At 33.4% G+C, this 27,098-nt stretch overlaps 1 long non-coding RNA gene and 3 pseudogenes across 1 annotated transcript; all 4 read right to left on the bottom strand.

Annotated features, from left to right (window-relative positions):
• Positions 1–3,343: 3,343 nt before the first annotated feature.
• LOC148784972 (uncharacterized) lies at positions 3,344–9,315 on the bottom strand (annotated as a pseudogene).
• A 1,199-nt stretch (positions 9,316–10,514) lies between these two features.
• On the bottom strand, positions 10,515–12,061 carry LOC148784971 (putative UDP-rhamnose:rhamnosyltransferase 1 pseudogene; annotated as a pseudogene).
• Positions 12,062–13,101: 1,040 nt separating this feature from the next.
• LOC148784970 (uncharacterized) lies at positions 13,102–13,800 on the bottom strand. Its single transcript, XR_016062949.1, has 3 exons — positions 13,732–13,800; positions 13,551–13,602; positions 13,102–13,464 (listed from the first exon to the last, which is right to left on the bottom strand). It is a non-coding gene; the product is annotated as an uncharacterized LOC148784970 (long non-coding RNA).
• A 1,890-nt stretch (positions 13,801–15,690) lies between these two features.
• LOC148784969 (putative UDP-rhamnose:rhamnosyltransferase 1 pseudogene) lies at positions 15,691–17,178 on the bottom strand (annotated as a pseudogene).
• Between the last annotated feature and the right edge of the window lie 9,920 nt (positions 17,179–27,098).

Here is a 27,098-nt window from a genome sequence, read left to right as displayed (position 1 = left end):
CCAACTCCAAATATTCTACCAGAAAAAATAAAATTCTTTTTTGATAAATGGGTGGATGTTTCACCACAGCTGATAAAGAAACAAGAAGCTAAATTATTTATAGAGGGAATAGCCTCATGTTTCTTCTTAATTGAATTTTCAATACCCTGGATTTGGAAATGGACGCCAAAAATTGGTCAAACAGATGTTGGAATTCCTTGCTTATACAGAATATCCCATATTAAATTTTGGTATAAAATGATGAAGATTGATCCGAATACAAAGGATATATTTGGAAAAGAGACAATGGATCTCCTTCAAACGAAGATAAGCCTTTATGAAAATCAGAAGGAAGATATTGCTACCCCATCACCTTTTGATCATATCTCAAGAAAATTCAAAATGAAGTCAGAATTTCTGACTAAAGAGCAGATGGTTGCTGCATATGTGGAAGAAATGAAAAAGGACCTTATGGCACATTTTGGGTAGGATAATAAATCCACCAAATCAGACTCAATCATGGCATGTGAATTCATGCAAGATGCTCAAGATCCTAATGATGTTGAGTTTGAGGATATTTTTGAAGCTATCAAGGAAACCTTGGTAGAAAAGATTCATAAAAAAGACATGGAAGAATCTTCCTCAAACCAGGCAAGAACTGGAAGAAAGTTTGATTAAAGAAGACATCAATGCACAATTATCAGCAGTCAAATGACGCAATTAATAAGATGAAGTAATCAATGACGTCAAAGCAGACAGAAGGCGGGGAATCTTGGCTTTTCAACTATTCATTTTTGACTTCTAGTTCAATTATTATTATAACTGTAGCACTTTTTAAATTTTCATCTCGAAATATCGGCCTTATACTGTGTGATACACGGTTTCTACTGTACTAAGTAGGGATAGGCCCCTGTAGAATAGGCTCCTCTGCATTCTATAAATGCAGATGTTTAGGGCGTTAAGGGCAGAACCTTAGAAGAAACCTCTCTCTTGTTTTCTCTCTTTCTCTCTTGCTCATGTGTTGAGCAACCTCTTCTTATTGTAAATCTATATATTGAAATAAAAGTTTGCAACCACATAAGGATTACTGTAAGTTTTAATCGCTTTATTTTTATTTCTGTATTTTATTTATAATCTTATTTTATTGTTCATGGATAGCCATATAGGCTAACCAATTCATGTGTTGATTCCTAACTGTTAACTACACTAGCATGAATTTGACATCATGAATAATTAGGACTCATCAAACATATAGGTTGGATAATAATAACTGGCCTTGACATAAAAATTATGTTCTAAATATATGGCTCCTGGTAAGACCCCGGTCATAGCCGTGTTGAAGGCGTTTTTAGGGGCACTTTGGAGTATTATATTTGGATATAAATTTTATGAAAGGTTGCCAGTTATTCATTATTTTATAAAAATTATCCTATCCCTGCCCGATGATCCTGGTGGTAATTATTAATAATACTATTTATAAAAATAATTAATTAATAATACTATTTATAAAAATAATTAATTAATAATACTATTTATAATTAATTAATAATTAATAATACTATTTAGACCAGTCTTGCTCAATTTCATCAAGTATTTATTGAGAATTAAAAATTTAGAGATTTTTCCACCAAAAATTCGCTCAAATTGTTTGCCAAATTCATTTTCTTTTTTTTGTTTGTTCAATTAAAATACATATGTTTTAAAATATTTATAATTTTATTAAATTCTATTTAATTAATTATAAGTAGTATTATTAATTAATTATAAATAATATTATTAATTAATTATAAATAGTATTATTAATTAATTAGAAATAGAATTATTAATTAATTATAAATAGAATTATTAATTAATTATAAATAGTATTATTAATTAATAAATAGAATTTAATAAAATTATAACTATTTTAAAACATATGTATTTTAATTGAACAAACAAATACTTGATGAAATTGAGCAAGATTGGTGTTGTTGGAATCGTCTGGACGACAGAATTCTAACGGTTATGGTCTTAATCTGTGATTCTTCCTGACGGTGGAGAAATGGCAGCAAACAGCTTCAACGCGAATTTTCAGCGGAAAAATCTTCAAATTTTCATATCTCAACAAATATTTAATAAAATTGAATTAGGTTGGTCTCGTTAGAACCGTTAGGTCGAGGCGAGTCCAGTGGTGGTGGTTCGTGATCGTGGGTCGCTCCGGTGGCGGCGAATCAACGGCCGGAAGGTGCGGTGTTCGTGCTAAAAATTCATTATTTACGATTGATAAAACGTGAAATTGTTTGCGGGGAAATGTTCGTCTCACCAAAAAGAGTCGAACGGTATATCTGATGATTGACAACTCGCCATGATAGTGCCGAAATTTTAACGAGAAATTGGCAGCAATTCATCGTGCAATAAAATAATTTTTTTTAAAAAAAAAAATTATCACCACGATTTTGAACGGTGACACGTTTAAAATTTTTTTTTAAAAAAAACAATGTCACCGCCATGGTTAACCGCGGTGACATAAAGAAATTTTTTTTTTAAATAAAAATTGTGGCACCGCGGTTAAATGCTTTTTTAAAGCCTTCAATTTCACCCTACTTTACTAATTTTTTTTTTGGTATTTTTTAAATAAATTCCCCTCTTTTATAATCATCCATGTGAAGATCATCAACCGGAATTTTTCATCTTCTCATAATAATGAACACTCAGCCATAGGGTTAATTATACTTACACCCCCTCTTAAATTTTAATGGAAGGGGATAGTGTGTATACATAAATTGGGAATTTTTAAAAAAGATATAATTTTAATTTTTAAGAAAACGTAATTTCAGAGTTTTAGGAATGTAAGCATAACTAACCCCTCATTAATATACTAATGAATTGTTTGCAAATGATAAATGAATTTTCTTTTATATTAATATTTATGTGAAGAGTTAAATTATACCAACTCCAATAATTGAACTGTTTATTCCTTTTAGTATTTGCATGTGGCATTTACTGTAAAATATGTGATAGGAATCCAATGTGAATAGCAGTACAATTAATGGGGTAGATTTATGGGTTTTCGTGATGGGATTTGATATGGAATTGCGTAAAGTATTTTTTATATTTGAATGAATTTTAACATCAAACGTAAACTATCTTTTTTTTTTTTTGGTATTTTATCATTCCATCCAATGCATGATTAAACTTGTGTGTTCTTGCCGACATGTCCTGTGTATATACATACATGAAAAACACTCTTAGTCGCTCGCCTATGTATGATGCTCCTTAATATAGGTAAGAAATCATAACCATCAACGCCCTTGTTTTTATCTGAAAACGAGCACCATACCCTCAAAGGGAGAGGAATCATTGTCATAACTTCAGACCCTTCATCTCATTTCTCTGAGCTGGATGTCTTGCCACTTTTTCCCCTGCTAGGCCGTAAAATTTGCTTCAAAAGAGCCATTTTGGGAACGTTCTAATGCTCTACATGCCTGAAAGTTTAAGGCTGGCTAAGTACAAGGATACATGATGAAGAGGTAGAATAAGGGTACAAATTACTGAAATACAATAGCAATACCTGCATACTTTTCCAGATTTTTCATCAAAGAAATACTCTGTATAGCCAGTGGCTGCAAGAAATCCAAGAACCATACATCAAAAACAATCATGGAATATACCTATAATGTTAAAAGCAAGGAAGAAGACTGATTGAGCCATCAAAGCTCGTAAGGAAGAAGTGCGTTGTATTGCTTCAAAGATAGATGATACAAAAGTGCAGAAAAAATTACAGAGGAGCAGTGTTGATATCTACTTAAATACAGAGGAAGATGACCAAACAGAATGCAACGAAAATAACTAAAAAAACAGATTCAGGCCACATCAGTTACAGGTGGCAACTAATCAGCTCCACATAAGCTAACTAACACAATCGTGCTTGGTAAATAAAAACGCATTCAACAGAAACCCGCTTCTTCTTCGCAGTACTGAAAACAGAGTTCATCAATCAGGTTCCCAAGCAACCAAAACACCTTCATCACCACCATGATCAGCTCGCTTATGTTCTGTATTCTCAACACCCCTCCCACAAGTTGGACTTGGGAAACCCAAGAACAAGTCCAACTTGCGCACCAAACAGGAGAACTGAGCAAATGAAAGGGACTTCGTTACTAAATCGGCCAACTGATCCTTGCTACGAACAAAAACAGGATCAAGAAATCCCTCTTTGTAACAATTACGAACAATATGGCAATCTATGTCTAAATGCTTCGTACGCTCATGAAACACCTGATTCGCCATGATATGAAGCACAGCTTGACTATTACAATAGAAAGGAATAGGAACATCCAAAGTGATGCCAAAATCCCGCAACAGAAAGGAAATCCATTTCAATTCACATGTTGTTGCAGCCATACTGCGACATTCCGCCTCGGCAGAGGACCGAAAGACGGTGCACTGTTTCTTCGTCTTCCATAAAATGAGAGCAGGGCCAAGAAATACACAGAAACCCGAGAGAGAACGCCTAGTGTCCGGGCAAGCCGCCCAATCCGCATCACAGAATGCACGAAGCTGCAGACAGTTGGAGGCGGGGAAGAAAAGATCATGAGTGGAAGTACCCTTCAAGTAGCGAACTAAGTGGGTAGCAGCAAGCCAATGCGAACGACGAGGGCGCTGAATGAACTGACTCAGCTGCTGAACCCCGTGCGAGATATCAGGACGCGTGAAGCTGAGGTACAGAAGACGTCCCACCAATCGACGAAATGGTTCTGGATCTTCAAGCAAGGAATCATCATCAACATGTAACTTGATTCCAGGTGGTAAGGGAGTGGCAGCAGTCTTAGCCTCGAGAAGACCACAATCAGCCACAATGTCTGAGATATATTTAGACTGAGTTAAGGAAGTTCCAGCTTCTGATCTAGCAATCTGCAAGCCAAGAAAATAACGTGCAGAGCCCAAATCCTTGATGGTGAAAAGAGTATCAAGATGAAGCTTGACCTGCGAAATAAAATAAATAGAAGGAGCCATGATGAGGACATCATCAATATAGACCAACAATCCAATAAAACCAGAGTCCAGTGGCTTAAGAAATAAACAATGATCGTGTTCAGATTGCTTGAAGCCAAACGCAGTGAGACTTCGTGCAAACTCCAGATTCCATTGGCGGGAGGCCTGCTTCAAACCATAAAGGGATCGCCTAAGAAGACAGACATGTCCAGGCTGAATAGAGTACCCTTCAGGTACGCTCATATAAATCTCTTCATCGAGATGACCATAAAGAAAAGCATTGTTGATATCAACCTGATGCAGCAGCCACTGAAACAAAGTGGCAATGGCGATGAACAAACGGACAGTCACAGCCTTTGCCACAGGAGAAAACCGTTCAATATAATCCACCCCCTCAACTTGTGTGTATCCTTTGGCCACTAACCTGGCCTTATAACGCTCAATCGATCCATCATCTTTCAATTTAACTTTGTACACCCATCGACAACCAATAGGGCGTTTACCAGGCGGTAAAGGAACCACATCCCAAGTGTGATTCAAATCCAATGCCTGCAGTTCTTTGTCCATTGCATCAACCCAATGTGGAAAGGATGCGGCTTCCTTATAACTGCGTGGCTCCTGCAAAGCAGATAGAGAGGCATCAAAATCCAAAAATGTGGAGCCAAAACTGGTGATAGTAGGGACATAAGAATGAGCAGCCAAATTGCAGACAAAATCAGAAAGCCAAACTGATTTTGTGTGTGTTCTCTGAGACCTACGAACTGGAACGGGGACGGTAAGGGATGTAGACTGAGGGGATGCAGGGTGAGAGTGTGGAGGAGCAGGAGAGTTACCATTTGAAGTATCAGTGGTAGGAGGAACACTACAAGAGTCATCAGATAAAGGAATAAGGGGCAAAGGAACGGCTGGAGTTGTTGGGGAAGATTGAGCAAAAGGAAATTTTTTTTCATGGAATATGACATTCCTAGAAGTGAATATCGTGTTGGAATCAAACTCAAGCAACCTATATCCCTTTCGGGCAGGAGGGTAATCAAGGAGCACACATTTAACACCTCGTTTATCAAACTTAGACTGAAAAGGACTGGGTTTAATGGCAAAATAGAGACATCCAATAGTTCTAAGATGTGTGTAAGAGGAAACTTTCTGGTGCAAGATTTCATAAGGAGTTTTCCATCCCAAAATGGCCGAAGGAAACCTATTAATCAAGTAGGTAGCAGAGAGTATGGCATCACCCCAAAAACGCCTAGGAAAAGAGGATTGAAACATAATGGAACGAGCTATATCAAGGAGAAACATGTGTTTTCTCTCTACAACTCCGTTTTGCTGCGGAGTGTAGGAACAACTACGTTGATGAATGATGCCTGAACTGCTAAGGAAGGATTAGAATTCGGAACCATTATCGGTACGAATGGATTGCACATGTTTATTAAACTGAGTAAGCACAAGCTTGCAGAAATTTTGAAACATTTCCAAACATTGACTCTTGTATCGCATAAAGAATGTCCATGTGGTCCGACTGAAATCATCTACAATGGTTAAGAAATATTGACAACCAGTGACACTGGGCTCTTTATAGGGCCCTCAAATATCCATGTGAACAAGAGCAAAGATCGAAGACAAATGAATGGAACTTGAAGTAAAAGGGAGTTGATGCATTTTAGCTAAGGGGCATATTTCACAGGGCATTTTGATGAAATCTAACTGAGGTAATGAAGTAATGTGCTTCATTGAATTTTTGGACAAATGTCCAAGACGTTTATGCCATACATCACCATTATTCATGGCAACATTAACACTAGAATTGACATTACAATTAGCTTGAAGAGAAGAAAAATGAGTGTTTTCCTTTGACACAGGTGTAGATGATAGAATATACAGATTTCCTAAAAGTTCTCCTGTAGCCATGACCCTGTCATTCCCCAGGCCCTGCAGGATGCAAGAAGACTTTAGAAATCGAAATTGAACTGGCATATCATGACACAATTGTCGAACAGACAATAAATTGACAGAGAAAGTGGGAATGTGAAGCACATTTGTTAGAGTAATTTCAGAGGTGATAACAACGAAACCTATGTGAGAAACTATTTGTGTTTGTCTATTTGGCAAGTGAATGGTGAGAGATTGTGTGGATGTGGTAAAAGATTGAAAAAGACGAATGTCTCCACATATATGGCTTGTTGCCCCGCTATCAATAATCCAAAAGCCGAAAGTAGTGCAAGGAGAATTCATGCTATTACCTGCATAATCGTCCATTTGAGCAAAGTTCACTTTCAAAGGATCAAGAGGCATCTCTTCATGCATCAATCTCTGCACTTCTGTGCGAACAATGTCAGCTATATTGGTAGCTCCTTCTGATCTGATACGAACTTGCTCACTAGCTGCTGCAGCTGCAAAGCCTCGTCCCCTGCCTCCTGACTTTCGTTGCTGGTCTGTAATCTCTTTGTACCACTCAGGTACACCATGAAGTTTAAAGCAACTATCCTTGGAATGCCCCATTCTCTAACAATATTCACAGACCAGATGTCTTTTATCCACAAAACCCTTTTTCTTAAAACTGTTGTGAGTCTTAACTTGAAAAGCAGCGCCACTATTCATTTCAATGCCGCTAACGTTCATTTGCATCTGTTTTTCCATGCGAATGAGCATAGAATACGCTTTTGTAACTGATGGTAAAGGCTCCAGCAGTAAGATTTGGCTCTTGGCTTGGTCATAGATCGTGTTTAAACCAACCAAAAATTGTATCAATTGATTCGAGGCAGTTTTACCTCCAGCAGTAAGATTTGGCTCTTGGCTTGGTCATAGACCGTGTTTAAACCAACCAAAAATTGTATCAATTGATTCGAGGCAGTCATCTCCATCATTGCCTTATTAACGCCGCAAGTACACCTTGCACAAATGCACTTCGGAGTGGGCGCTAAACAAGTTAATTCATCCCATAAGCGTTTGAGTTTAGTGTAATACTCTGTAATCGACATGTTTCCCTGCATTACCTGACCGATTTCCCTCTGTAATTGGTAAACCATGGGGCTATTACTCTCACCAAACCTCGCCTCCAATTCTAACCAAAGTTCTCTCGTAGAACTTACGTACATGAACGACTCAGCTAATTCCTTCGACATGCAATTCAAAATCCAGGTAGTGACCATGGAATCAATGCGATTCCATCGTTTGAACTCATCAGTGTTCCCTGATGGCCTAACCGCAGTACCATCGATGAAATCTAACTTCAATTTTGTTGTCAGTGCACGTTTTACTGCTCTGCTCCATGCGAAAAAATTGTTCCCAGTCAACATTGTTGAGACCATCACCATCCCAAGTTGATCAGAGGCTTGCAGCTGCATAAAATCCTGATATGCCGTGCGCCATGTCTGAATCTCCAAATACAGTGTTTGCTATAATCGAACACTAAAGATTAGATTTTGTTTTTTTTTTTTTTTACAGAGACCTTCACTGAGAAGGCTCTGATACCATGTTAAAAGTAAGGAAGAAGATTGATTGAGCCATCAAAGCTCGTAAGGAAGCAGTGTGTTGTATTGCTTCAAAGATAGATGATACAAAAGTGCAGAAAAAATTACAGAGGAGCAGTGTTGGTCTCTACTTAAATACAGAGGAAGATGACCAAACAGAATGCAACGAAAATAACTAAAAAAACAGATTCAGGCCATATCAGTTACAGGTGGCAACTAATCAGCTCCACATAAGCTAACTAACACAAACGTGCTTGGTAAATAAAAACGCATTCCACAGAAACCCGCTTCTTCTTCGCAGTACTGAAAACAGAGTTCATCAACCAGGTTCCCAAGCAACCAAAACACCTTCATCATCATCATGATCAGCTCGCTTATGTTCTGTATTCTCAACATGTAATGAGTTCGTACAATGTTGGAAAAACACAGCAGAAATGCTGTTGAAATTTCTCCCACGGAATTGAGTTGTAGATACCTAATAGAATCGGTTTCCATGAAAATGACATGACACAGATGAAACGCCAGTGCTCGATTCCTTTATCCTGTTCCGGAGCAAGAACAACATAAGAAATCTCTAATTACTGATACAGTAAATGGACACAACTCCTGAACTACAAACATGTTTATATATCAGGAACTACTTGATACATTGAACTTCAATAGATAGGAATAGAAAATTAATGTTCTTGTAAAAGTTTGAGGTGAAGAATGGTAAGAGCTCACCTCAAAATCCTCCCATTTCATAACTTTCATATTTGACTGCTCAAAGTAGATATCCAAAATTGGTACAGTTTCTTTTGAACCGACTTAGCCCTCTGAACGAACCGGCTGGATCAGCAAATTCACAGTCCTCTTCATATGCATCAACTGCCAGATTCCTGTATATTTGCAACATAATTAATCCTAAAAGAGACCTAGAAAATTTTCTGGATGTTAATTACGAGGACCTCCCTCGTGCTACAACCCTTCTTACTTTAAAAATCATAAAAATCTCCACTATAAATATCTGAATTTAATGAAACCTACATAAGTTAACTGCACATCAATCGTGAAAAAGCAAAGGGAGGTAAAGAATAATAGTTTTCTTCAAATTGTTTTATATGATTGGAAAGGAAGTAAATCGAAAAACATAAATTGAGAAGAAAAGACTAATTTTTATGAATTGTTTTAGTAACCATTTACCTTTATTTCTATATTAGAATATAAACAAGCTAATGTTATACTAAAATAATTTTAGTATATAAAAGACTTTGAAATCTTATTAGTAAATATAATCATAAAACCAGAACAAAAAGACTTTTTATCAACAAAAATATTTATCAAAATGCGTACTATGCATTTATTATAAATTATTCATTTTAAATAAATTAAAATTTACTATCAATGATTGACGAGGTAGGAGTTTTTCCGATGATTAGTTATCTTTTCTAAAAGAATATGTACCGGTATTATCATTGGAACGAAAAAATTGGAGGAAAATTATATATATATATACACACACACACACATAGTAGTAAAAAGATATGTACTTTTTTTTCTTTTTGACCTTATCCTTCTACTTTTTCCCCAATTTTGGATGGCAACAAAAATGAATTTCAAAGTAGTTTCATATACATACAGTTTTACTTTCCCTCCAACTATTAGGACAAATGATTTTAGGACTTGTCTTGTAACAACTACTTGAGGTAGAAAATAGATGAAATTACGTAAAAGGACATTGAAAATCAGCCCTTTAGGCGGGTTGCTTTATCCCGTCGAAAATACCAATAACCGGACTGAAATTGAAAAAAATTGGCATGTACAACAAATTTGAAAGGTTGGGAGACGAGGTGTAAAAAATAGATGAAATTACGTAAAAGGACATTGAAAATTAGCATTTCGGCGCGTTGCTTTATCCAGTCGAAAATACCAATAATCGGACTGAAAATTGAAAAAAATTGGCATGTGCAACAAATTTGAAAGATTGGGAGACTAGGTGCAAAAAAAAAAGAGTTGGGGGATCTGCATTTTACTCATTATTATACTAGCTTTCTTATTAATTTAATTCAACTGATTGTGATTTAAGAAAGAATTTTGGGTTGAGCTAACTAAATATTCAAATTAAATTAAAATTTATGATTCTTAAGGTACTCAACAAATTTCTCAACATACGAATGATGGAGTTTTTCATCTCCAAAAATCCCATCACCAGCTTCCCTACCCCTTACCCTAACTTCTTCTCCTTCCTTCAAAACCATAGCTTTCTCCAATGCTTTCGCAATGTCATATCTGCTGAACGACCCATCTTCACCCCTTTCAACTTCCCACCCCAAACCCTTCTCCACCAACAGCCGCGCATTCAATGGCTGATCGATGATGAACGGCAGAAAAACAAGACAATGACCGTACTGCAAACTCTCTATAATCGACCCCCATCCCGCGTGGAACAAACACCCTCCAACAGACGGGTGGCTAAGAACCTCCCTCTGCGGCGCCCATCCAACGTGCGCCACTCCTCTCGCGGCGGTCCGCTCGCGGAACCCTGCCGGAAACGCATCCTCATCGTCGTCAGCCCAGTCGGGTTTTCTCAGGGCCCATAAAAATGGCAGCCCGGAAAGCTCAACCCCGTGTGCTATCTCGTGAATTTGATCTTTGTTCAGTTTACACTCGCTGCCGAACCCCACGAAAACAACTGATCTTGGGTTTTGTTTGTCCAACCACTGGAAAATTCCGCTCCACGGTTCTTCATTGGAAGTTGGTGATCTCCGCTTCATTTTTTCGGGCGGGAGGAATCCCACCGGAAAGACAGGCTTTCCGGTGAGTTTCTCATGCAGTTTCAAGTAATCGGCTTCGAATTCAGGGCAGGTGCGTAAGGCAATAGCATTACATGCTTGAATTATTTTAGCTACCCGGGAGCTGTCAGGCATTCCCGACGCGTTCTGCCCGAAATATCCAGCGTGCATTTCTTCAGCCTCGTGCTTCTTGTACGCAACTTTCGACGAAAAATCGATGTATTCGGGCGGGAGAGTCCAGCTCTGAGGCAACATTCTTTTGTCGCCGTCAAGGGGAACCTTATGAACGCCGAAGAAATCTACTGTTGCAGCAGAAACAACCCAGAATATTACAATCGGGATGTTGAAATCCTGAGCTATATCAACTGCCCAGTGATGGAAAAAGTCGACAATTATCCAGTGGGGTGGATTTTCTGAAACGAAACCCCTGACGGGTTCCTGGAGAAGATCACAGGCGAGCTTCAGGTACTGGATCTTGTCGGCGGGGATGTCCACGGTGGCTTCGGCTGATTCAGGTAGGGGACTTGATTCGGGTTTGGGGAGTGGAAGGGGCACAAAATGTATGAGATTTGACAGATTTGGAGGGATTTTGGGGAGTCTGAGAATGTTTCTTGGAGTTGCGAGGAAGGAGACGTGGATCCCTGATTTGGCTAAGGCGATGGAGAGCTGGAAAAATGGGATGAGATGGCCGAATGCTGACCATGGCAGCATAGCAACATGGATTAATCCATCTCGACTCATCATGATATTTTTTGCAGTTGTGTGTGTGTGTGTGTGAAGCTGCTTTGCTAATCTCAGTGTTACCTATCAAGAAGTTTCACTCAAACCTTGTTTTATAATCATCCATGTGAAGATCATCAACTGGAATTGATTTCATCTTCTCATAATAATGGACACTCAGTCATAGGGTTAATTACATATACACCCCCCTCTTAAAATGCAATAAAATTTTCAAAATTACATTTATAATTTTTTTCGAATCTTCAATGTTTGCACCTTATTCTTTGGATAATAATATTGACGTTAACAAAAAATTTATATAAAATTTATAATTTTACCCATCATTTAATATTTTCATATAATAATTTTATACTTATAAAGAAAAAAAATATAATGATGTTATCCTTACTCCATATATATACATATATTGTATTTATTCCTTCATAAATACAAAAATATACTTGAAAATATTAAATTTTTATAATTTGTTTGTTAACGTTTAGCATTTTTCGTCCAAATTCTAATGGAAGGGGATCGTGTGTATACATAAATCGGAAATTTTTGAAAGAGATGTAATTTTAATTATTTAGAAAAGAAAATTTGAAAATGTAATTTCAGAGTTTTAGGAAAGTAAGCATAACTAAACCCTCATTAATATTAAGTAAACTATATATATGGTACCTAATACAACTAATGAATTGTTTGCAAATGATAAATGAAATTTCTTTTATATTAATATTTATGTGAAGAGTCAAATTATACTAACTCCAATAATTGAACTGTTTATTCCTTTTAATATTTGCATGTGGCATTTATTGTAAAATATGTGATACGTATCCAATGTGAATAGCACCACTTTGTGGAATTATTTATTTATTAATTACAATTAATGTGTAGATTTATGGGTTTTCGTGATGGGATTTGATATGGAATTTGCGTCAAGTATTTTTTATATTGATGCAAGTAAAAGATGGATGCAACTACAAATATATATTTCATTATTATATCTTACATATGATTTGAATTCATCATATATTCTAATTTTAAAAACCCCCATTTGCTTTGATTTATTAGGTAGAATAAGAATATTTATTGAGCTAGTGGACTAGTTATATGGGGGCCACAAACCCCCTATTAGTTACTGTGTGAAGTTGAATGAATTTTAACATTAATCGTAAATTATATTTTCTTTTTTGGTATTTTATCATTCCATCCATTGCATGATTAAACTTGTGTGTTCTTGCCGATATGTCCTGTGTATATACAGACATATATACATGTAAAACACTAGCAATCAACACACTCCACTCTTAGTCGCTCGCCTATGTATGATGCTCTTTAGTACAGGTAAGAAATCACAACCATCAACGCCTTATTTTTTTATCTGAAAACGAGCACCATACCCTCAAAGGGAAGAGGTCCCATTGTCATACTTAACGTCAGACCCTTCATCTCATTTCTCTGAACTGGATTTCTTGCCACTTAGCCCTCTGCTAGGCCGTAAAATTTGCTTCAAAAGAGCCATTTTGGGAACGTTCCAATGCTCCACATGCCTGAAAGTTTAAGGCAGGCTAAGTACAAGGATACATGATGAAGAGGTAGAATAAGGGTACTAATTTCTAAAATACAATAGCAATACCTGCATACTTTTCCAGATTTTTCATCAAAGAAATACTCTGTATAGCCAGTGGCTGCAAGAAATTCAAGAACCAAACATCAAAAGCAATCATGGAATATACCTGTAATGAGTTTGTAAAATGTTGGAAAAACACAGCAGCAATGCTGTTGAAATTTCTCCCACGGAATTGAGTTGTAGATACCTGATAGAATCGGCTTTCATGGAAACGACATGACGCAGATGAAACGCCAGTGCCCGATTCCTTTATCCTGTTCCGGAGCAAGAACAACATAAGAAATCTCTAATTACTGATGCGGTAAATGGACATAACTCCTGAACTACAAACATGTTTATATATCACGAACTACTTGATACATAAAACTTCAACAAATAGGAATAGAAAATTAATGTTGTTGCAAAAGTTTGAGGTGAAGAATGGTAAGAGCTCATCTCAAAATCCTCCCATTTCATCCTTATGTTTGGCTTCGGTTTTGGGCAAAATCGAAGCAATGTTTGGCATTGCTTATTTTGCCATATTTTTGTTTTGTTTCTAAGTATTTTGTCTTGTTTCTAAGTATTTGATTTTTAAATACAAATATATTTTATTTTAACCACTTAATATTTTATACGTAATATTTTCTACATCATTGGAATAATTAAAAATTTTAAAAAATATAAAACAATATAACTATTCTACGCGGTTAATTCATATATTACATTATTTAAATAATTTGTTTAAATTTATCACCTTGAATAGAACAACTAACAAAAAATATTGTTAATCAATTATTAGAGTGCATTTAATTATTTTTAAAAGTGTATTTTACATAAATTATTCTTTTTCATTTCCATACATATATAATTAAGAAATAATATTTATTTTAATCCACTCACAACTAAATAAATTATATATATTTTTATACATATATATATATATAAATATATATAAAAGAGACATGATTTGACAATGAACAGTATTTTTTGTCTCCCCACTACACAACATCAAACATAACATACTTATTTTATATTATCTCCAAAAACAAATCCAAACATATACACTATCTCTAACTTATTTTTATTTATCTTTGTTTTTCTCTCTCTATCTCCACAAAATACCCAAAAATAAGTTAAAAACAAAATCAAACATAATGATAGTTTTCTTCAAATTGTTTGATATGATTGGAAAGGGAGTAAATCGAGAAACATAAATTGAGAAGAAAAGACTAATTTTTATGAATTGTTTTAGTAACCATTTACCATTATTTTTATATTAGAAAATAAACAAGCTAATGTTATACTAAAATAATTTTAGTATATAAAAGATTTTGAAATCTTATTAGTAAATATAATCATAAAACAAGAACAAAAAGACTTTTTATTAACAAAAATATTTAGCAAAATGCATACTATGCATTTATTATAAATTATTCATTTTAAATAAATTAAAATTTACTATCAATGATTGACGAGGTAGGAGTTTTTCCGATGATTAGTTATCTTTTCTAAAAGAATATGTACCGATATTATCATTGAACATAAAAATTGGAGGAAAATTATATATATATACACACACATACATAGTAGTAAAAAGATATGTACTTTTTTTTTTTTTTGACCTTATCCTTCTACTTTTTCCCCATTTTTGGATGGCAACAAAAATGAATTTCAAAGTAGTTTCATATACATATAGTTTTAATTTCCCTCCAACTATTAGGGCAACTGATTTTAGGACTTGTCTTGTAACAACTATTTGAGGTAGAAAATAGATGAAATTACGTAAAAGGACATTGAAAATCAGCCCTTTAGACGCGTTGCTTTATCCCGTCGAAAATACCAATAACCGGACTGAAAATTGAAAAAAATTGGCATGTACAACAAATTTGAAAGGTTGGGATACGAGGTGTACAAAATAGATGAAATTACGTAAAAGGACATTGAAAATTAGCCCTTTCGGCGCATTGCTTTATCCAGTCAAAAATACCAATAATCGGACTGAAAATTGAAAAAAATTGGCATGTGCAACAAATTTGAAAGATTGGGAGACTAGGTGTAAAAAAAAAAGAGTTGGGGGATCTGCATTTTACTCATTATTATACTAGCTCTCTTATTAATTTAATTCAACTGATTTTAAGAAAGAATTTTGGGTTGAGCTAACTAAATATTCAAATTAAATTAAAATTTATGATTCTTAAGGTACTCAACAAATTTCTCAACATAAGAATGATGGAGTTTTTCATCTCCAAAAATCCCATCACCAGCTCCCCTACTCCTTACCCTAACTTCTTCTCCTTCCTTCAAAACCATAGCTTTCTCCAATGCTTTCGCAATGTCATATCTGCTGAACGACCCATCTTCACCCCTTTCAACTTCCCACCCCAAACCCTTCTCCACCAACAGCCGCGCATTCAATGGCTGATCGATGATGAACGGCAGAAAAACAAGACAATGACCGTACTGCAAACTCTCTATAATCGACCCCCATCCCGCGTGGAACAAACACCCTCCAACAGACGGGTGGCTAAGAACCTCCCTCTGCGGCGCCCATCCAACGTGTGCCACTCCTCTCGCGGCGGTCCGCTCGCGGAACCCTGCCGGAAACGCATCCTCATCGTCGTCAGCCCAGTCGGGTTTTCTCAGGGCCCATAAAAATGGCAGCCCGGAAAGCTCAACCCCGTGTGCTATATCGTGAATTTGATCTTTGTTCAGTTTACACTCGCTGCCGAACCCCACGAAAACAACTGATCTTGGGTTTTGTTTGTCCAACCACTGGAAAATTCCGCTCCACGGTTTTTCATTGGAAGTTGGTGATCTCCGCTTCATTTTTTCGGGCGGGAGGAATCCCACCGGAAAGACAGGCTTTCCTGTGAGTTTCTCATGCAGTTTCAAGTAATCGGCTTCGAATTCAGGACAGGTGCGTATGGCAATAGCATTAGTTGCTTGAATTATTTTAGCTACCCGGGAGCTGTCAGGCTCTCCCGACGCGTTCTGCCCGAAATATCCAGCGTGCATTTCTTCAGCCTCGTGCTTCTTGTACGCAACTGTCGACGAAAAATCGATGTATTCGGGCGGGAGAGTCCAGCTCTGAGGCAACATTCTTTTGTCGCCGTCAAGGGGAACCTTATGAACGCCGAAAAAATCTACTGTTGCAGCAGAAAAAACCCAGAATGTGACAATCGGGATGTTGAAATCCTGAGCAATATCAACAGCCCAGTGATGGAAAAAGTCGACAATTATCCAGTGGGGTGATTTTTCTGAAACGAAATCCCTGACGGGTTCCTGGAGAAGATCACAGGCGAGCTTCAGGTACTGGATCTTGTCGGCGGGGATGTCCACGGTGGCTTCGGCTGATTCAGGCAGGGGACTTGATTCGGGTTTGGGGAGTGGAAGGGGCACAAAATCTATGAGATTTGACAGATTTGGAGGGATTTTGGGGAGTCTGAGGATGTTTCTTGGAGTTGCGAGGAAGGAGACGTGGATCCCTGATTTGGCTAAGGCGATGGAGAGCTGGAGAAATGGGATGAGATGGCCGAATGCTGACCATGGCAGCATAGCAACATGGATTAATCCATCTCGACTCATCATGATTTTTTTGCAGTTGTGTGTGTGTGTGAAGCTGCTTTGCTAATCTCAGTGTTACCTATCAAGAAATTTCACTCAAACCTTCTTTTATAGGGGAATTTATTTAAAAAATGTCAAAAAAAAAAAATGTAAAGTAAGATAAAATTGAAGGCTTTAGAAAAGTAACCGCGGTGCCACAATTTTTATTTTAAAAAAAAATTTCTTTATGTCACCGTGGTTAACCACCGCGGTGGCATTGATTTTAAAAAAAAAAAAAATTTTAATGTGTCACCGCGGTGATAATTTTTTTTAAAAGAAAAATTATTTTATTGCACGACGATTGCTGCAAACTTCTCGTTAAAATTTCGGCACCATCATGGCGAGTTGTCAATCATCAAATATACCGTTCGACACTCCTTGATGGGACGAACATTTCCCGCAAACAATTTCAAGTTTTATAAATTGTAAATAATGAATTTTTAGCACGAACACCGCACCTTTCGGCTGTCGATTCGCCGCCACCGGAGCGACCCACGATCACGAACCACCACCACTGGACTCGCCTCGACCTAACGGTTCTAACGAGACCAATCTAGTTTAATTTTATTAAATATTTGTTGAGATATGAAAATTTGAAGATTTTCCGTCGAAAATTCGCGCTGAAACTGTTTGCTGCCATTTCTCCACCGTCAGGACGAATCACAGATTATGACCATAGCCGTTAGAATTCTGTCGTCCAAACGATTCCAACAAGACCAATCTTGCTCAATTTCATCAAATATTTATTTGTTCAATTAAAATACATATGTTTTAAAATAATTATAATTTTATTAAATTCTATTTATGAATTAATAATACTATTTATAATAAATAGTTGATTAATAATACTATTTATAATTAATTAATAATTAATAATTAAATTGATAATTAATTAATACTATTATTTAGTAGTAATTAATATGTTATGGATCAATACATGACTTTACTCATGAATCACATGAACATACTTAATAAGAATTCTAATATTAAAAATATTAAAAATAAGGAATATGATATACCTCAGAATTTGGATCTATTAAATAGATGGACAATTCCAAAAGTTGAACCAAGATTAATATATCAGTTAGGAACTTTTAAAAAATTAGGATTAAAACAAGTAGTACAAACTATTGAAAAATCTATCTCATTAGATAATGATGAAATGATAATAAGATTATTATCTAAAAAAGACATTAGCCATTATAGACAAACACATAAATTCCTACATATAGGACTTGTACAAATTGTTTTTAAATCTTTGACTTTAGAAGGTTTACCGGAAAGCTTTATTGCAGCCTTAAGAGATGGTAGAAATTTAAATTGGAAACAATCCCTTATGGGTATAATACAATTTAGTCTGGCACATGAACCAGTTTATTTTAATGTATATCCAAATTTACAATTATCTTTATCTGATATTAATATATTAGATGCTTTGACATTAAATGTTAAACCTCATGGTTATGATTATATGCCTGGAACTGAAGTTATATGTATATGTTATAGAATATATTATAAGCCTTTATTTACATTAAATCCACAATGTAAAAGGATTAATAAATCAAAAAATGAAACTATATTAATTGAAACTAATTTCAGTAATTCAAATATTACTACAAGAAGACCCATTAAATGGGAAGAAATAACTTTTCCAGAAAATTGGATAATTGAACAAGCTGTACCTAAAAGGCCACAAATACATGATCATAATAAGATTATAGATATTCTTCAATATAATGAAGGAACTGTAAATATTAAATTTGAAACAAATTCTAAATCATTACTATTTCAAAAATGCAACTCGATGAGATCTTACATATCACCTATAGATTATAGGGTAGAATCTCCTACGCCTTCTAGAGCCTCTACTTCTCAAATAAGAGAAACAGAAATATTTACTCCTGTTACAGAAAAATTATACATTAACAGACAAAATATTGTAAGAGAAGCTAATAATCAAACTCAGGATAATAATGAGTTAGAACCGACTATGTCAGAAATGGAGTTTAATATTTAATAGATTATAGCTCTATTATAGATTTTAGTCCTGGCTCTCCAGCCAGAAAAATTATTTCAGAAGAATTTAAAGACGTAGGTTATAGCCAATTCAGAGAATGGTTTTTCCAAAGCTTTGATAAGCAATAAATGTTATATTTCCAAGATGAATTTTATAAGGTTTGCAAAGAAAAAAAATGCTTTAATTCCTTTTGTGACATGGTTTATTGATACATATGTCAAAAACTATATTTCTGTTATAGAAAGAAATTACAAACTAGAATCAAGGAAAGTTTATCAAGGATTCTTCATATTGAAAAGAATGGAAAAATTCATAATTTTTCAGCCTTTTCTAAATTAATAGAAACAGACACTCTCACAGTAACTTGTAAACATATAAATAATATGTTTGAACAAAAAAATTATATAAATTTATTCCTTAATATTTTGGGAGAACAAATTCAATTAATTCATAATAAAATTGAAATGATTATTAAAGCTATAAATAATATACAACCGGTTATAATAGAAACAAAATCTGAAGAAAAAGAAGCATCTCCTAGCTTTCAGCCTCCTCTAGTTATATCTGATTTCAAAATAAGACCAATCCATGAATTAGAAAAAATGCTTGAAGAAAAATTCAGTAAATTAAGTATAAAAACTCTTGATAAGGAGTTACAGTATGAATTGATAGAAAATACTAATCATAAACAAGTTTTTAAGAACCAAATCAATAAAATCACTAATAAATGGGTTGATAAACCTATTCAGAGTAAATTCTATTATAATAGACCAACACCTATGGAAGTTTTATATGAAAAATATACTGATACAATAGATATTAGTTATTCAGGTAATAAGATTTATGAATGGAACATAGATGAATATTCTAATAAACAGATTTATAACACGGTACATAGAATGCTTATGTATTCCACTATTTGTAAAAATAGTAATAATTCAGATAAAACTATTGCAGCAATGATTGTTGCTGGATTTACTGGACAACTTAAAGGTTGGTGGGATAATTATCTATCTCAACAAGATAAAGATAGTATTATCAATACTGTTAAACAAGAAAATAATAATTTAGTTGAAAATGCAATTTATACACTCGCTGTCAATATTATTGAACATTTTACAGGAAGATTTAGTGATAATAGTGATACTATTAGAACTTTATTACAAAATCTAAGGTGTAAAACACTTTCAGACTTTAGATGGTATAAAGATACTTTTTTAAGTAGAGTAATGGAATTACCAGAATGTAATAATATACACTGAAAATCAAAATTTATTGATGGTCTGCCTAGTCTATTTGCAGAAAGGATTAGGAAAAAACTAAGAAAAAACCAGATTAATATCCCATATGAAAGTTATACTTATGGAGCTCTAATAGATACTTGTATACAAGAAGGATTAACTTTGTTTAATGAGATAAAGCTTAGTCAACAAATTAAAAAACAAAACCTTGATGAAAGGAAACAATTAGGACAATTTTGTCAACAATTTGATTTAGAAAACCCTACTACTAGTAAGGACCATAAAATTAATAGGCCCTATAAATGAAAACATAGAAAATATTCTCAGAAACATATAGAGAAAAAGAATAAAAGAAAAGAAGAAAAATCTCAAAGAAAACCGAAATATTTGAAAAATAAAAATAGATATTGTAAGATTTACAAAAAATTAGGTCATACTGCAAAATACTGTTGGACTAAAAAGAAGATTAATAATCTTGAAATATCAGATTATATAAAGAATATAATAATACAAACTTCACAAGAATCAGAATCTGAAAATACAGAAACAGAATCAATAAGTACTTCTGAATCAGAAGAAAAAGAAATATTAAATGTGTTAGAAAATGAAAATATTTCAGAATCAAGTTTAGAATGTGAACCTTGTTGCCTAGGACTAGCTTGTCCTAAAGAATTAAATAATATTAATAAGAATGATATTGAAAAATCTGAATTGTATAAAATACTTTCCCAATTCTCAGAAATGAATATTAATGTTCTTACTTCAAATCATGCTTTTGAATTATTAAAAGCAATTAAAGATCCAAAATCAAGAATGCAAATTATTGATGAGATTAATACTGAATCCAGTACTTCTACTTCTTATAATCCAGAAGAAGACTTAAATGGAACAATTATAAACCCAAAAAGATCATATAATATGAATGAGGTAATGAACCAACTTAGAAGTAAATATCAACATAAAGAAGATAATATATCTCTTCAAAATTTATATAAAGAAATAAACAATCTAAAAGAAGAAATTAAAATATTGAAAGATAAAAATACTATTCAGGAATCTAGAATTTCTGACTTAGAAAATATTTCTAGATCAGAAAATATATCTCAAAATAATAATAAATTAAAAATAGATGAGCATAGTATTTTCTCTGAAAACTTTTTATCCACTATAGAAATGGTTATATCCCAAAAATGGTATATAAAAATATCTCTTCTGATTGATAATCATTATACAAAATCATTTATAGCTCTTGTTGATAGTGGTGCTGATTTAAATGTTATTCAGGAAGGATTAATACCAACTAGATATTTTCATAAAACTAGTCATACTTTATGGCATGCTGGAGGTGATAAACTCCAAATACAGTATAAAATTGCTAAAGCTTTTGTTTGTATTGATAATAAATGTATTTCTCAAAGTTTTATTCTTGCTAAGAATATTACTAACCAAGTAATACTTGGGACTCCATTTTTACATAATATTTATCCAATAAAAAAGATTGATAGTAAAGGAATTATAGGAACTTTCCAGAATGATGATATATTTCTTGAATTTATTATTGAACCATTTAGTAAAATGTTGCATAATATCTATGATAATATTAAAGCAAAACAAAATCAAATTAACTTCTTAAAACAAGAAATAAACATAATAACAATTGAAGAAGAATTGAAGAATCCTAAATTACAGGATAAAATTAGTCTATTAAAAAATCAATTCTCTTTAGAAATTTGTAATGATCATCCTAATGCTTTTTGGGATAGAAAGAAACATATAGTTTCTTTACCTTATGAAGATTCTTTTTATGAAAAGAATATACCTACTAAGGCGAGGCCTTGTCAAATGAATTCTGAATACTTAGAATTATGTAAAAAAGAAATTGAATCCCTTTTACAGAAAGAATTAATAAGTCATCTCAATCCTCATGGTCATGTACTGCTTTTTATGTTAATAAACATTCTGAAATTGAAAGAGGTACTCCAAGATTAGTTATAAATTATAAACCCCTTAATAAGGCATTAAAATGGATTAGGCATCCTATTCCTAATAAAAAAGATCTACTTGATAGACTTTATGATAGTTTAGTATTTTCTAAATTTGATTTAAAATCAGGATATTGGCAAATACAGATTAATAAATCTGATAGAAATAAAACTGCATTTAATGTTCCTATTGGACATTATGAATGAAATGTTATGCCATTTAGTTTGAAAAATGCTCTTTCTGAATTCCAGAAGATTATAAATGATATTTTTACTCCTTATAGTACTTTTATAATAGTATATATTGATGACATATTAGTCTATTCAAAAACTATTGAAATGCATTTTAAACATTTAAATATATTTAAACGTCTAATTATACAAAATGGTTTAGTAATCTCTAAGTCAAAGATGGAATTATTTCAGACAAGAATAAGATTTCTAGGTCATATCATTGAAAAAGGAAATATTATTCCTATTAATAGAAGTATTGATTTTGCAGATAAATTTTCAAATGAAATAACTGAAAAAACTCAGTTACAAAGATTTTTAGGAAGTCTAAATTATATTGCTCCTTATTACAAAAATTTAATAGAAGATACGACTATCTTATATGATAGACTGAAGAAGAATCCTAAGCCATGGACAATTGCTCATACAGAAGCTGTTAAAAGAATAAAATCTAAAGTTAAAACACTTCCTTGTTTAATGTTAAGTAATCCAGATTGGAAAAAGATTATAGAAACTGACGCATCTGATATAGGGTTTGGAGGAATATTAGCCCAGATAAAACAAGTATATCTTGTTAGATTCCATTCAGGAAAATGGAATGATTCTCAAAAAAATTATGCAACTATAGCAAAAGAGATTCTAACTATAGTCAAATGTGTTTTAAAATTTCAAAATGATTTATATAATCAAATTTTTTTGATTATGACAGACTGCAAAGCAGCCAAATTTATGTTTCAAAAGGATTTTAAACATGATGTTTCTAAACAAATGTTTGCAAGATGGCAGACTCAATTAACCCCATTTGATTTTGAAATATTTTATAAAAAGGGAGAAGATAATAGTATTCCAAATTTCTTAACTCGGGAATATTTTAACAAATGACAGGCATGAACTCCCGAGGTCGGGGATCTTCCTCTTATAGAGGAAGAGGTGGTCGAGGCAAAGCACCTGAGATTATATCTCAAAATGAAAAACAAAAGCTTATAGCTATGGATTTAACACAAGATCCTGAATATCAGGCATTTTTGGAATATAAAAAAGGTCAGCAATCTCAAACTGAAGGGAATGATAGTCCATCATATGCCAAAATAATTGATGATGAAGAATCTGAATCCAATAATATTGGATTTTCAAAAACCCAACATAAAGAAATTATATTTCTTTTGGAAGAAAAAGATTTAAAATGGAAGAATGATCCATGGGTTTTAATGCAAAGGTATTTGGATAATTCATTCTTACCGGCAAGGACTTATAAGTCCAGATATTTTTATGAACAAATACTTGTTCAAAATGGCTCATGTGAAATATCACATTTTATGAGCACTAATAAAGAAATTTATAATTTCAGTAAAATAATTATTAAAAAGGTCATACCTTTGGAAGACTGGGGAATTTCTCCCATGAAAGACAAAGAAATTGTGATTAATAAATCAGCAGTAAAGTATAATTACTGGGATTATTGCGATGCGTTTATGAAGGTATTAGATTATGAAAATGATAAGCACAAACATTCCTGGTTTATAAAAGTTTGTGCCAATGTTTATAACGCTGATATCCCACACTGGTTTATACACTGGTTTTACTATTTTGGTCCAACTCCAAATATTCTACCAGAAAAAATAAAATTCTTTTTTGATAAATGGGTGGATGTTTCACCACAGCTGATAAAGAAACAAGAAGCTAAATTATTTATAGAGGGAATAGCCTCATGTTTCTTCTTAATTGAATTTTCAATACCCTGGATTTGGAAATGGACGCCAAAAATTGGTCAAACAGATGTTGGAATTCCTTGCTTATACAGAATATCCCATATTAAATTTTGGTATAAAATGATGAAGATTGATCCGAATACAAAGGATATATTTGGAAAAGAGACAATGGATCTCCTTCAAACGAAGATAAGCCTTTATGAAAATCAGAAGGAAGATATTGCTACCCCATCACCTTTTGATCATATCTCAAGAAAATTCAAAATGAAGTCAGAATTTCTGACTAAAGAGCAGATGGTTGCTGCATATGTGGAAGAAATGAAAAAGGACCTTATGGCACATTTTGGGTAGGATAATAAATCCACCAAATCAGACTCAATCATGGCATGTGAATTCATGCAAGATGCTCAAGATCCTAATGATGTTGAGTTTGAGGATATTTTTGAAGCTATCAAGGAAACCTTGGTAGAAAAGATTCATAAAAAAGACATGGAAGAATCTTCCTCAAACCAGGCAAGAACTGGAAGAAAGTCTGATTAAAGAAGACATCAATGCACAATTATCAGCAGTCAAATGACGCAATTAATAAGATGAAGTAATCAATGACGTCAAAGCAGACAGAAGGCGGGGAATCTTGGCTTTTCAACTATTCATTTTTGACTTCTAGTTCAATTATTATTATAACTGTAGCACTTTTTAAATTTTCATCCCGAAATATCGGCCTTATACTGTGTGATACACGGTTTCTACTGTACTAAGTAGGGATAGGCCCCTGTAGAATAGGCTCCTCTGCATTCTATAAATGCAGATGTTTAGGGCGTTAAGGGCAGAACCTTAGAAGAAACCTCTCTCTTGTTTTCTCTCTTTCTCTCTTGCTCATGTGTTGAGCAACCTCTTCTTATTGTAAATCTATATATTGAAATAAAAGTTTGCAACCACATAAGGATTACTGTAAGTTTTAATCGCTTTATTTTTATTTCTGTATTTTATTTATAATCTTATTTTATTGTTCATGGATAGCCATATAGGCTAACCAATTCATGTGTTGATTCCTAACTGTTAACTACACTAGCATGAATTTGACATCATGAATAATTAGGACTCATCAAACATATAGGTTGGATAATAATAACTGGCCTTGACATAAAAATTATGTTCTAAATATATGGCTCCTGGTAAGACCCCGGTCATAGCCGTGTTGAAGGCGTTTTTAGGGGCACTTTGGAGTATTATATTTGGATATAAATTTTATGAAAGGTTGCCAGTTATTCATTATTTTATAAAAATTATCCTATCCCTGCCCGATGATCCTGGTGGTAATTATTAATAATACTATTTATAAAAATAATTAATTAATAATACTATTTATAAAAATAATTAATTAATAATACTATTTATAATTAATTAATAATTAATAATACTATTTAGACCAGTCTTGCTCAATTTCATCAAGTATTTATTGAGAATTAAAAATTTAGAGATTTTTCCACCAAAAATTCGCTCAAATTGTTTGCCAAATTCATTTTCTTTTTTTTGTTTGTTCAATTAAAATACATATGTTTTAAAATATTTATAATTTTATTAAATTCTATTTAATTAATTATAAGTAGTATTATTAATTAATTATAAATAATATTATTAATTAATTATAAATAGTATTATTAATTAATTAGAAATAGAATTATTAATTAATTATAAATAGAATTATTAATTAATTATAAATAGTATTATTAATTAATAAATAGAATTTAATAAAATTATAACTATTTTAAAACATATGTATTTTAATTGAACAAACAAATACTTGATGAAATTGAGCAAGATTGGTGTTGTTGGAATCGTCTGGACGACAGAATTCTAACGGTTATGGTCTTAATCTGTGATTCTTCCTGACGGTGGAGAAATGGCAGCAAACAGCTTCAACGCGAATTTTCAGCGGAAAAATCTTCAAATTTTCATATCTCAACAAATATTTAATAAAATTGAATTAGGTTGGTCTCGTTAGAACCGTTAGGTCGAGGCGAGTCCAGTGGTGGTGGTTCGTGATCGTGGGTCGCTCCGGTGGCGGCGAATCAACGGCCGGAAGGTGCGGTGTTCGTGCTAAAAATTCATTATTTACGATTGATAAAACGTGAAATTGTTTGCGGGGAAATGTTCGTCTCACCAAAAAGAGTCGAACGGTATATCTGATGATTGACAACTCGCCATGATAGTGCCGAAATTTTAACGAGAAATTGACAGCAATTCATCGTGCAATAAAATAATTTTTTTTAAAAAAAAAAATTATCACCACGATTTTGAACGGTGACACGTTTAAAATTTTTTTTTAAAAAAAACAATGTCACCGCCATGGTTAACCGCGGTGACATAAAGAAATTTTTTTTTTAAATAAAAATTGTGGCACCGCGGTTAAATGCTTTTTTAAAGCCTTCAATTTCACCCTACTTTACTAATTTTTTTTTTGGTATTTTTTAAATAAATTCCCCTCTTTTATAATCATCCATGTGAAGATCATCAACCGGAATTTTTCATCTTCTCATAATAATGAACACTCAGCCATAGGGTTAATTATACTTACACCCCCTCTTAAATTTTAATGGAAGGGGATAGTGTGTATACATAAATTGGGAATTTTTAAAAAAGATATAATTTTAATTTTTAAGAAAACGTAATTTCAGAGTTTTAGGAATGTAAGCATAACTAACCCCTCATTAATATACTAATGAATTGTTTGCAAATGATAAATGAATTTTCTTTTATATTAATATTTATGTGAAGAGTTAAATTATACC

The sequence above is a fragment of the Sesamum indicum genome, linkage group LG11 (assembly GCF_026168435.1).
Source record: "Sesamum indicum cultivar Baizhima isolate 11 linkage group LG11, ASM2616843v1, whole genome shotgun sequence".
NCBI lineage: Eukaryota > Viridiplantae > Streptophyta > Magnoliopsida > Lamiales > Pedaliaceae > Sesamum > Sesamum indicum.
Note: the sequence above shows the minus strand (reverse complement) of the source record. Positions and strands in the feature narration are given on the sequence as shown.